Source organism: Anarhichas minor, unplaced genomic scaffold (genome assembly GCF_050575085.1).
Source record: "Anarhichas minor isolate MPS153535 unplaced genomic scaffold, ASM5057508v1 ptg000054l, whole genome shotgun sequence".
Classification (NCBI taxonomy): domain Eukaryota; kingdom Metazoa; phylum Chordata; class Actinopteri; order Perciformes; family Anarhichadidae; genus Anarhichas; species Anarhichas minor.
In genome coordinates, this window is record NW_027466500.1 from 3787606 (window position 1) to 3801054 (window position 13449).

Sequence of the window (13449 nt, forward strand, 5' to 3'; positions counted from 1 at the left end):
GTGCTGTATGGCTTTCATTATATGTGGGCTACCGTAGAGGCAGATGGGATCATACTCTCTCTCTCTCTCTCTTTCATATTCAAGTTGGGAGGTGTGTGTGTGTGTGTGTGTGTGTGTGTGTGTGTGTGTGTGTGTGTGTGTGTGTGTGTGTGTGTGTGTGTGTGTGGTGGTGGGGGGGGGGGGGTGTCAAGAAATACTTCAGTCTAATGCTTATTAGCGTGGACTGTCATTGCACAAGCCTCATCTTTTTAAAACAAGCATAACATGAAAGCAACCCAACTCTGGCTTACTCAAGCGAACATGACCACCCCCCACCCCTCTCTCTCTCGCGCACACACACACACACACGTGCACGCGTATAGCCTTACATGGACAGCACATATGGAGGTTGTGTGTGTGTCTGTGTGTGTGCGTTGGGGTGGGGGCGCTTGGTGCAGGCTGTGATCTCTCGCCTTGTGCACACCGAGTGGACAGAGGGCTGAGCAGCTTAAATAGAGCCCCAGCACCTGTGTTTTCTACCGCCGTTCTCAGGCCTCCTTAGCATGGCACGGCACAGTACAGCACTGATGTATGCACTGAGAACCGCGCCGCGAACATGCAGACGTTACACACACACCATGTGCCAGAAATAAAAACGAAGGGTGTGGGAGTTTATCTTCAGAATTAAGCTACAATGAATAATTACAATGAAATCCCTCCATGTTGTGGGTTTACACGCTGCAGCCCCTTTACCACTCATGTTTTTTGGTTGAAGATTATAATTAACAAACTTAAATAGACAGCGTTTAACCAAATGTGCTTCATCAATCGACTTGACCAGGTTTAACAAACACAATAATGAATCATTTATTGGTATCGGAGGTCATTTAAAAGTGAATATAAAGTATTTCTGCTGCAATGGTCCATGTTTTTAAAAGAAGATGTAAAAACAAACAAACAGATAAATTGGACTAATAAAAGCTACTTTCGCCTTCAAGAAACCACTACATCAGACTCCATCCGTTTCTCTCGGATTTGGTGCGTTTTGGTGACACATCCCCCCTTTACTCCTCCTTTTCCTTCCATGAATTGGTGATTGTTCCCTGCACATGGTGCTGGAGGCTATTGTCTGTCAGCTGGAGCTGCTGTCTGCTCTGGTACTGAAAGCACCGGATGAACCTGGACACGGACACCCGGTTCAACTGTGCCCGCACACCTGGCACATACACTCCTAATTTTTTTCTGTGACCGTTAAGATTTCAGAAGATTATACACGAATCCGTACGGAAACGAGTTTCCGGGTCAAAAACGTCCATCGGCATAATGCCACCAAAGGCCTTTTGCATTAGAATTCTTAAAGATAAATAGATTAATGGATGGATTGTAGTCTACGCCTCTAGAAACTAAGTAAAAATAAAAGTGGCCTCTGCTATTGTCTTACTCCCACACACAAACTGAAGAGAGGTCCATTGAGAAGTAAAACTGAAATTGCCATGTTATATAACGGCTGTTGAAGTTACATATTTTGTATCTAAATAGACCACCTCAAACTGGGGTTATGTTCTGGATATTTCTGAGAGAAACATTATCATTGTATCATAGTTTGGCCAAAGCAGGCCATTAGTTGTAGCCTATGTGAAACATTTGAAATTGTCAGCCAGATTTTCAGCGCAAATCATATCCTTTAAATGCCATATAATATGACCATATATGCATTGGAGCCATACTTTTAAAATATGCATTGCACCATATCGGTTTAGCATTGGCCTCCCATGTGACACGCCGTAAAAAATACATTAAAAAAAAAGCCTCGGCTTTGGTAAAGCCTGCACGGTGACACGCCTCGTTTTTGTGCCCATCACTTAACAAAAGGTCGGGGATTGACTGAGGCCTGGATGTCCTTATCAATGTAACCTCCATTTACAAAGCTATAGGATGGATTACACGGGATGCCAAGCTCACCAACAGCCCCGACCAGAGGTAAACCTGGGGGTCCGCAGTGAGGGGACAGCGGCGGGGGCAAAGCCGGCCAGAGTGAAGGCTGAGCGGATCAGAGAGCCAAACGTGTTCCTCGACTGCCATCTAGAGGAATCTTGTGGAACAAGCATGACCCCAAAGCATGTCTTTCCAAACCGTTCCTCTCATGTCAAGTGCCTACGAAATGGAATGCAAAGATACACTGAACCTGTTCGAGTTTTTTTTTTTATGGCTGCTGTATTACAATAAATGGGAACACTGTAGATGTCTTATGCATTACTTAACATTTCCCCAAATGTCAGACTGACATGTTTGTCTTTGGAAATGTCTGTGTTTGAATAATGGCAGCTCAACATGAGCTTGTGCTGATGGAGCCAGCAGTAGAATAAGTGTTTTTACCCCACTAGTGACAGCGCAGGACCACTGTTTCAGCACTTCTCTGTTAAATCCTCCTTGTGCTCTAGTTGATGTCAATGTGAGCACGAACATACATCTACAGGCTTGCACTACAGGGACAACTGCGGACCGGTGAAGTCATGCTGCCCACACACATACACACAATGTACAGGGCACATTCATTAAAGTTTCATTGCATGAAAGTCAAATGATGTTGGAACACTGAACCGGCCTCTCCATTTAGTTCTAGATCAAGGATTCAGACGCCAGAGAGCGTAATGGAACCCCCAATCCCTAGTTAATTTTTGAAAACTGATACCCAGAGTTTTACTGAGGCCGCCAAGGAGCCAAGTGACTGACTTGTGTGTGTGTGTGTGTGTGTGTGTGTGTGTGTGTGAGAGAGATGGTGGGATTGGTGGTGAGGAGGGGAGGCATAATGGTGTCCGCTGGAGCGCGGCCTTTTAGAGTTTAACTCCCCCTATTATGGAGAGCCGGGGCAGAGGGAGGAAGAGGACAGAGAGCAGGCAACAGAGAACGTTTCACTTTAAATGGAGAGTAAAATGCTTGCGGCAACTAGGCTTCAATCCACCATTAAATCTGTGTAGGAGGAGAAGGGTATGTCGGTATGTTCAAGCCATAAGCAATATCTTTTTCATTTCACTTTGTACCACTCATATGTCCGAAAACGGTTGCAGCCTGATTTCAGGTCGAGTGTACAAGCAAACTTTATCTTGGGTCACTGGAGTCGGTTTACAGCTCCACCAGCTCTAGTGGTGAGATGGAGATACATCCAACTATCACAGACTTATTCGCTAATAGAGCCTGGAGGTAAAAAATGCACTTTGGGAGAAAATGATATGTGCATTCCTTAGAATCCTTAAAAGCCTGTACATTGTAAAGGACCCATAGAATGGGAATAGCCAGGTGAATAAATAAATGGATTATATATATATAAACAAAGGCAAACACAAACGTTGCACTCTGTGGTAACATAAAGAACATACTTTAATAATACTGTATGAGAAGCCAAATTATCTCCTCATTTGAAATTTTCCATTGTCCACCTCCCGCCTCCCACATTCAGCTCCCTGTATCCAACTGAAAGGTTTTTCTTGTCATAGCTGCTCTCAGATGGAGATTAACCATCTGGAAAAAAAGGGAGAAAGTTTAATGACATTCCTATTTCAAATTCATGCTTCGCAATTTATTGTCTATGAGAGCATCTACTTAAGAGGCGCATGTAAGATGTACCTTGCTGGTTAATAACCGGCTCAGGGCTCTGGAGGCCCTCAGCTAAAGCATGCTGTTTTGTCCGACCACTTTTTCTATTTTTTATAGGTTCCTGTACAAGAGTCGGCCGTGGAGTATCTTTAAAGCGGCTCTTTAAAACAGCCACTGTCCCGAGGTAGCCTCCAAAACACATGCATTATTGAAGCAGGCACCGGCCTTGTCCTCCGCACTCCCTTCACTCTGTCCAGTTCAGCAAGCACCAGCAGCTGCGCAGCTCCCGTAAGAGCCGGGCGAGGAGACAGCAAACACAGCCCGAGTTGTTCAGAGCTCAGAGACCGGATGTATGACTGTGGAGGTGGATAAAAGAGGAGCAGTTACAGGTCAAAACATCAAATATCCTTCACAAGTTCAGGTGTTGACGTTCAGCTCAGGAATGTGGTGGAGCTCATCAGAGAGGTGATTCATTCTGGTGGTAAATATGATCACACAGACACATCGAAGGAAAGACACGATATCACACTTACATCGCTCATGAGGAGTTCACACATCACAAATATTAATAACGATGGCAGAAAAAGTTACAGCAATATCTAAATTAGTCTTTCATTTGAGGACGGTACACTGAATAATTATTAATCTAATTCTCAAGATCTTCTCTTTTAGGGATAACCTGTATAATTTAATAATTTAGTTTTAACAATATGCTGTTGATAATCCAACATCAAATCTTTGGCTTTTTGTCAGTATCTCCCTTGCTTTCTGCTGCACACACACACACACACACACACACACACACACACACACACACACACACACACACACACACACACAGACACAACACACACTATCAAAACCAAATGCGAGCAGTTGCAGAGAATTGAGAGAGGGCAAAGGGAGAGGCTGAGAGCTGTGTAAATGGTCAATTGGCTTAACTCAGTGGTGTCAGTTGTTGGTGTGACGATGTCAGTGGGCGATGTGCAAATGTGCACTCTTTTGATTTCCCTGATGTAATCCTCCCCAGAATACTGGTGGCCTATAAAGCCCCGGGGAGGAAAGATGAGTGGGACGGCAGATAGTGTTTGTTCTGGGATTAAGATATCACTTCCTCATGCTCATTCATTCAAATGTCACACGCATGCAGCGTGTAAACACTGTATGTGTGTGTGTGTGTGTGTGTGTGTGTGTATGAATTCACACACAGGAACATACTCTTGTATTCACACTGTTTTTCTGAGTCTGTCCTTGTAGAGCATGCAGCCGTCTCATTATGCTACACTGCCATCTAGTGATCTACAACGACTCACATTTACTTAGAGAACATGCTTTTAACCAGAATGCAAACTTTGTCCACACTGAAATAATGGCTTACATTACCTGGAACTCATTCAGGACATTGCTGGAGAAGGATTGTTTGAGTGAGGATAACCTGGAATTATTTTCACTGTTGCCTTGTTACGCAAACATGACTCTGGCAATAATTAAGAGACATATTTTTACTTTAACCACACATGAGTCTTAATTCAGGAAATGATGAGATGGAACACAACAGAAGAGCAACAGAATACATTACACAGAAAACAACTCACTACTCCACTCTAAAGAACACACAGCCTTCCCTGTTGTCCATCAGCCCTCAATGGCATTCATGGCTTCCTGATAGATTCCAGTAGCTACATGTGTATGTATGTGTGTGTGTGTGTGTGTGTGTGTGTGTGTGTGTGTGTGTCAAGTCAAGTGTACAATAAATTACAAATGGTGTATACAGAAGGTCACTGACACATCCCCCCCCCCCCCCCCCCCCTTCCCCTCTCTATGCCTATACCTCTCATTGTGTAGTGGAATTATACCCATGGCATGTTTTCTGCATTTCTCACGACTACTAAATTGCTTTGGCTGAAACCCAGGAGCGTTTGAAGCGCAGCGGAGAAGCTAATCAAGCAGCAAGTGAACGGCAACAAAGCAAAAGAGACTTCAAGCAGCTGCCACTGCTTTGGGTGAGAAAAAAAAATAACAACTGGAATCCACAGCTTGGAAACCAGAGGGCTATTTCATGTCATTGTTATGAGTATGAGAACACAAATGAAACAAGAATGTGGATTTGTGAGATGTTTAGGACTGTTGTACTGATTACCCACTTGCAATATTTGATCTGCTGTCAGACAGCATCCCTCTCTATCACCTTGTCTCTTTTTCATCACAGAACTTGTCAACTTTCAGTTATTAAAACATATTCAGGTTGCTCTGGAAGGCAAAAATGCGCTGTACGCATGAGATGAGTAGGCCCGTTTGTGCAAATAAGCTTTTTTTCAGCTTTCTTTGACAGAAAATGTGTTAAAGTAGATTTACAGACTACCAACACTTGATGTAACTAAACTAAAAAATACTAATAATCTATTCTTGTGAGTTCTACTTTTCATAGCACATGAAACGTGATCAGGAGAAAGTAAGAATTCCCCTTCCCATTTGAGCAGACCACAGTAGAATATGCAAAGAACAATACTTGCAACTCCATACTTTTCATTTCAGTTGCAGTTTTGTATATTCTGTACTGTCAAAGTGTGATACCTTGAGAGAACAATGCAAAAAGACGATAAAGCACAAAGGCGGACTTTGCTTCACCACAGTGCACCTACTGTAGTATCAGATCCAAGCTCTGCTACCTTTCTATGTTGTGTGTTCATCACTGTTAATCAGGGTCTGGTTGCCTTCTCTACACAAGTGCAGTTACACTTTCTGATCACCAGGCGGAAGCAGCGTTCATCTCAAACCGGGTTTTTCAGCCTTTTTTTTCAGCCTCTCTGCTCAGAACTCGGCTGCTTTCCCCCCTAAATCATGGAGAAAAGCAAACGGTCACCTTTCATCACGTCTGTTCTGAGGTTTTCTTTCTCTTCCAACAAATGTACACAGTACTAAGTGGAGTGAACACAGTGCGTCTCTGCACAGTGTGTGAGCGGTGGAGTGGAGAGTTTCATGTCTCAGGTCACTGTGTTTATTGGTGCCATAGGATCATATAAGTTTGTGTTCATAAAGCAGACGCCTTCATTTATACTCACCTCATCTTCCCTTTCTCCTCCATTTACAGATTGAATGCTATGCTTACAAACTTCCCATCTCTGGTGTAAGGATTCGTTTTTTTTATGGTATACACAGTTTGCCCCTGAACTGTTGCTCACCTAACTGTGAGGGCTAATAAAGATGTAATCTACAAATTACATGCCATACCATCTATTATAGCCTACTATGCACCTTGCATGCAAACTTTGTCTTATAGTCTTTAGAAACAGTAAATCCGCTTCCTTTTTTTTTGTTTTACACAGTACCAATATTAAAGCGTGTTCACACACACTGAGTCAACGGTCTGGCAGGTTGAACCCGTTGGTGTGTTTAGCTGGAAACATGAACCTGAACTGTACACACTCAAACAGACAGGCCTAGTGTGCACAATCAACACCAATACTCATAGATGACCATTAGAGAAATTCCATTTAACTGCTCCAGAGCTAGAACAGACAACGACAGAGCAGGATGCGACTCAGTTGCATAACCTTTAATTACTTCAAGTAACAAATAGTTGAAAACAATTAAAATAAGTTCACATGAGGTAATATGAGGAACACATAAAAATACCCTAAACTTATTACTATGACATTTTAGTGATCATATCCATTATGATAATAATTTAAACCACACTCTATTAGTGGAGGTAGAGTCCCATCATGACCCAGAGGAGCTGTGAGTAATGTATATGTATATATAATGTACACATACACGTACATGTACAGTATTTAACAATATATCTGAAATATGTTGTCATAATTACAATAGAATTAAACATTTTAGAATGTCCTAAATTACCTATTATTCAGAGTTTATAGTCTTAGCATCATGTTTTGCCTAATATGTTGAATGCTGCCATGTTTGACACATTTCAGGACTCAAGTTTAAAAACTGTGTTTTTATGCTACAGATCACTGCCTTGTCAACCTTTCATGAATTAAACTGAAAGGTCGAGGAAGGTTAAAAAAACAACCAATAAATAAACAAAAAATGTGTCATAAGCCTGACAAATTGTACATCAACATTTTTCGGTTATTGTAATATCAGATGACTACTACTAACAATAATGAAAAGGGGGACTAAACTGATGAATGGACTAGTTTTTACAACAATTTATCTGAGTGACACTCTGTGCTGATAGTTGATATAACATCAAGTAAAAAAGCTAGATAGGCCGAGCGTAAAATACAGCCCGCTATGAAAATCGTGTGCATGATTTAACCTGCCCTTTGGTGTTCAGAGTGAACACCTATAGCATAAAGAATGGCGTAGTTAATCTTTACGCTGGACAGAGATTTAATGGAACGGTGTCAAGTGACAATAGCTGGAAAAGCCATCTGAGTGAACCTAATGCGATCAGAATAGCCCATGTCTATCTCCCATCTAGGAATTTACAGTAAGGGGAAAAGCCCAGGTGAGCCCTTCTTAACCCCAAGTGTGTGTATAAACACACACACACACACACAACACTACACTTTGTTTCTTTACCTTTTACGTCACAACACATGCTCAAACAAAGACACACACTAAAGAAATCTATAAGTTACACACTTTACTTTAAGTGCCCCTGTTCAGCATTTATAAGCAGTATATAATATATCAATACATGGCTTATAACACACTACAATGTAGTTGTAAGCAGAAATATATGTTAGTTAATGTATTTGTTAACAACTGAAACTCCTCCTGTGAGCACCCATAAGTGGAGGCTGGTGTATAAACAGATAATGAATAAGAATAGTACAATGCATAAATTATATAAAATATGTCTTCATGGAACAATTTGTAATTGCTGGTAAAAACTGTACATTAATAAACAATTGAAATGTCCTTGGTACATTATAGTGTGTTGAAAAACATTTATTAATACTTGTCTACTGCTTATAAATGGTACGACTTAAAGCAACTGTTGAACAGTTAAAAAAAGAAGCTAAAGAAGTTCAATGTTTGTCTCTCGCTGATGTGTTTCTGCTTGTCTCAGGTCTCCGGAGAGGGCTGCAGCGATGGAAGTCAGGACGTGGTCTGCCAGGTGACCTTTCACTCGAGCAAAGGGCGCCCGCAGTGTGCTTATGTATTTGTGAGAGTGTGTGTTTTGTAACAGAACGCGTCCAGCACACAGGGAGTGCATTAATGCTCGTACTCCCCAGGCCATATCTCTCTCTCTCTCTCTTTTTTGACCGTAACTCTACACCGTACACCCCCCTGACCCCCTCCTCCTCCTCACTCCCCAAACCCCCTACTGTTTTATCCTGTTTTATGGGACACACCTGATACACTTAAAATGCATAATGGCTGAGCAGAGGCTGAAACCAATGTGCTCGTCAACCTTCAGAGTGTCATACAATTAAATAGAAACCCCAAAGTGAAGAGATTCAAATGTCTTGGGAAAACTGCAAAGTAAGTATTTCCAATGGTATGATTTTGTCAAAAGCTTATTTATTTATTTATTTATTTATTTATTTATTTATTATTGATTATTTTTGATTCGTCAGGCTAATCAGGCCAAATGTGAAATTCTGGAATATACTAATTCAAAATTTTGAAAACCACCATCAACAGAAAACACTAATATCTTAACCTAACCTTCCCAACCTGTGTTTTACATTTTCAAATCAGCATTTAGATTGTCTTCAATGTTTACGTTTTAGTCCCAGGTTTTAGTGCCTTTTAGAGCGAGGGCTTAAGTAAAATAAACCACCATCATACTGATACTCATACTGTCTGTCTGGGTGTTCTGTGTGCATGTGCTTGATTTTATCTATTTATCTATGCCTGAGAGCACTGACCCTGTGCTGCCTGTCAGCATTACTGTATCAGGAACAAACCACCTGTGAACAATTTCCATTTTTATTTGAATCCATGTTATATTTAGGCGCAGCTAAAAAGTCCCTCAGCTCAGGTACTGTTCACTATATGTGGGTTTGTTTCACTGAAGCTATTTTAGTGATTATAATATGTAATACACATTTGTAAAGATGTTATGATCTGTGTTATGAACAAAACTAAACATATGTGCATTTTGTTTCATAAACTTATTTTGGTAAGACGATCTAACGTAGAGGGAGGATTTTGTGTATTTTGGTACTTTTCCTTTTAGAGCAAGATGTTTACTGTGCAGCTTCACTATCCACTTATGGTTTTCAAATTATCAAAGAGGAATTTATTCACATTCCACAGGACAGATTCATCTGTTGCTGATGGGAAGTGTGCTGTTACCTGCAGCCAGAGGAGAGGGAATAGTTTTTCTTTTCACTAACTGTCAATTGAGGTTCATGTACAGTTCAGTTCAGATACAGTAAAAGTGAATATAATAAACACATTATATGGAAGGGAGAGGTGACTGCAAGATAAAATAGTAAAAGTCCAGGCCTTAGTAAACTAAAAAAAACATAATGCAGGTTTAAATAAAGTGGTACCTCGTGGAAGCCTCCAGTGAAAAGTGAGCGTATAATAATAGTGATGGTGCAACCGGTTGATATTCCTCTCTGTCGTCTGACTCAAACAGTTTAAACTTTGCAGTCGCAGTACATCAGTTTTGTAAATCCCAGCTGTCTTACTCCCTTGTTAGTGCAACCACCAACCTCTAGGCAACAAGTGGCATGAATCGTGAACAGAAATATCTGTTGTGTACTGTACCATCATCCCGACAGCTCAACCTTAAATTTATGACAATTTACTGGGACAGTGATGGGATCAGAGCTCTGCTGCACATCTCGTCTGTAAAATTATTCGGATCATCTTAAGACCAGTGAACTTCATCTTCACAATGGCACAGTGGTTTGACAAACCGTCCATGACCCAGAGGGACGGAGTCTAGAAGCCTCTCTGTTAGAACAGTGAATCTCTTCCAGCTCTGAGGCTGCTGCTATAAAGGTTTGACCCCTGACCTCCCTGAAGGGTTTCTAAGTGAAAAGAGAATTTCCCCACTGGGACCAATATTGTGTCACATTATAACTATCATCACTGTTCCTGACATTTCTACGGAGTGCGTTGCGTTAACATCACTTAGCAAAAAGACCCAGGTTAATGGGTTAATGAATATCTGATGCTCATCATATACAGTTCAAATCTCCAATTTAGGTGATTTGAGTGCATTCAATAAGCTGAAGGATGGCATGTGCATCCACTGAGATGAGACCATTTTTCAAACTCAGAAGACTTCTTCAAATAATTTCGGGTAATGCAAGAAAATGCATTGTGATTCGCATTAAAATTATGTTTTTTTTCTGACCTTTAAAACAAAAGATATTCTGAGATAAAAGGTTTGCTGTAATCGCTTTATCAATCATTCCTGCAGTTTCATTATCACGTGCCTATCGACAAGGGCTCACTGAATTAAAAAAATAAGTCAATTGATTAAAATCCTCTCTGCTCTTATTGTTCTAAAGGAGCAGGTATCCTAGATTTCAAAGTAAACACGCCCTTATAAAGCCGACCATATAGGCTACCAATTATACTTAAATATTATTGTATGTTAATGTGAGTTTGTGTTAATTGAGTGAATATCCAAACACAATAATTAACATCAAATTACAATACAAAGTAGCTTCATGTCTTCTGTGTTGTTTTGCCTACTTTTTTTAAACTTCTTTGCTTATTTTCTTGCCTTATTATAAAAATGACCAAACGGCACTCAAATCCAGACCCAACAAATCCGAATTATTAACCTAAGATGACCACAAAAAAAGAAAACTGTTGTGACTTCAAGGTCCGTAATTTAAATTATATTAGCTCAAATAAATTTAAGCTGAAATAAAACAGCATCGGCCTGACCTAGGGCCAAACAAAGATATAGTATATTTCGCAGCAATTTTATTCGATAAAAATGGAAAAATGGAATATATGAAGATCAGTTCGAAGATGCAAATAAAACAGCTTAGTGGACCAAACGTAAAACAATCATGTTGCAATCTGCAGGATACATTTTGTTTGACATTAAATCCTCCCCATTAATGAAATAACAATCAAAACTCTATTCACTAACGTTGCATGAAAAACGTGCGTGTAAAATGCATTTGGTGCTAATGGTTGGTCGGTGATGTAATTATGAAGACAATAACAACTCACTAATTTGCTCAGTCGGGAACAAAAACAGAGCTCGGGTCAGAACAACTCTTTAAACCTTAATGTTCTATAGAAGTGAATGGATGTGATCTTTACTCAACATTCTCTGCTGATTCTCTAAGGCTTTGTTTCCCGGGGCAAAGTGGCATTAACTTCTTTTCTACACGATTGTTTGCAGACAGTTGAACACTTGACGTTTAATCTCCGCAACAGATTAAGAAGCCTGCGGATGAATTTGGGCGAGAAACACGACTAGTTCACACCTGTCCGGCTGTTTATCCTGGTTCCTCTCCTGCCTTGTTCTCTCCTTTATTTGGCCAGAATCCCGCCAGCGTTCATAACCAGTGCGCCTTGTTGGAACTTTTATTCAACGCTGGCGGATTTTCATAACATCTTCTGCCCAAAAACATGTTTAATAGCCCCCCCCCCCCCCCCCCCCCCCCCCCCCCCTCCGTGGGCACACACACACAATGCCAGTTCAAGTTCACATCTCGGACCTTATTGGAAACAAGCAAGAGTGAAAGTAGGAGCCCAAATTCACAACTCTTTGTGGGGTTACAGAGTTGGTTTGGTGAGAGACCAACTATTCGGTGTTATGTCTCCTCGCGAGCCGCTAAAGGCTTGTTTTGAGTGGACCCACATGCACTCCAGTCCTCCTTAATTACAAAGTGTGAGCTTTGAGCTGCGTGTGTAATTGACCAGAAGCTGTGCCCGACAAGGTGCGACCGATCCGTCACCTTCACAGACAGGAGGGAGACAGTTCACACTCTTTGTGTCCACTTTTCATATTTACACTCACATTAGAGCCGCCTGGGCCTGCAAGATAATTCATTACTGGGCCATAATGTTCCATTTGCTGTTGTTTTACGCATTAAACAAAATAGTTCTCCACCCATTCACATGTCAGCCTGACAGCCAATCGACACCCAGTGAACTATGAGACACGCTGACAAGTCCTCATCAGTGTGATTTATGGTTTATAATTATGCACGATTACTATTTTCCCAAATCAATCCGATAATACCACACATGAGCTGTGAGATGAATAATGCTACAAGATGAAGACAAGGCACTAAAATATGCCAATACTGTTATTATTATAATAATAAGAGCAAAAAAAATACAATAAAATGCAACCGAGCGCAGTAGCACCTGAACCTGTACGAGGGGAAATATTGAAGCTACTAGTGAAAGTATGAAAGGCAGAAAATATGTTGTTTTAGGTTTATTCTCGGGCAGCAGACTTGTGGAGGGGAAGACGGGGGCTGGAGGTGTTGCACGGCCGAAGCTGTTCAAACAAAGTGTCTTCTTTCAACGCCCGTTTCCAGCTCTGTGTTTTCTTTTTTTACTCCACCATACGGTACTTTTGTTCTCCGCAGCGGAGCGCGGAAAGATAAGGTGTCGTCACTTGAACATCAAGGTTCCAGGTTGGCGGAGCACGTCTACATTTCGCCCAGCTTTGCCCATAATGGCCACATGCCACAGTCTCTTGACTCGTGTTGTTTTTACAAAGCACTAGATTGAGTCTCTCTCTCTCTCGCTCTCTTGTTTTGTCATTTTAACATCAGTCATGATGACTTACATGAACTTTGACCTTAAATTGGCGAACATCACTTAAAAGAAACGCCCATTACAATAAACAAAATAAAAACCAGAAACGCAATAATTCAGCTATTGTGTTTCTCGTTAAATAGACCAATTAAATACTATACAATTATAATTTCATTATAATATAATTATATTAAT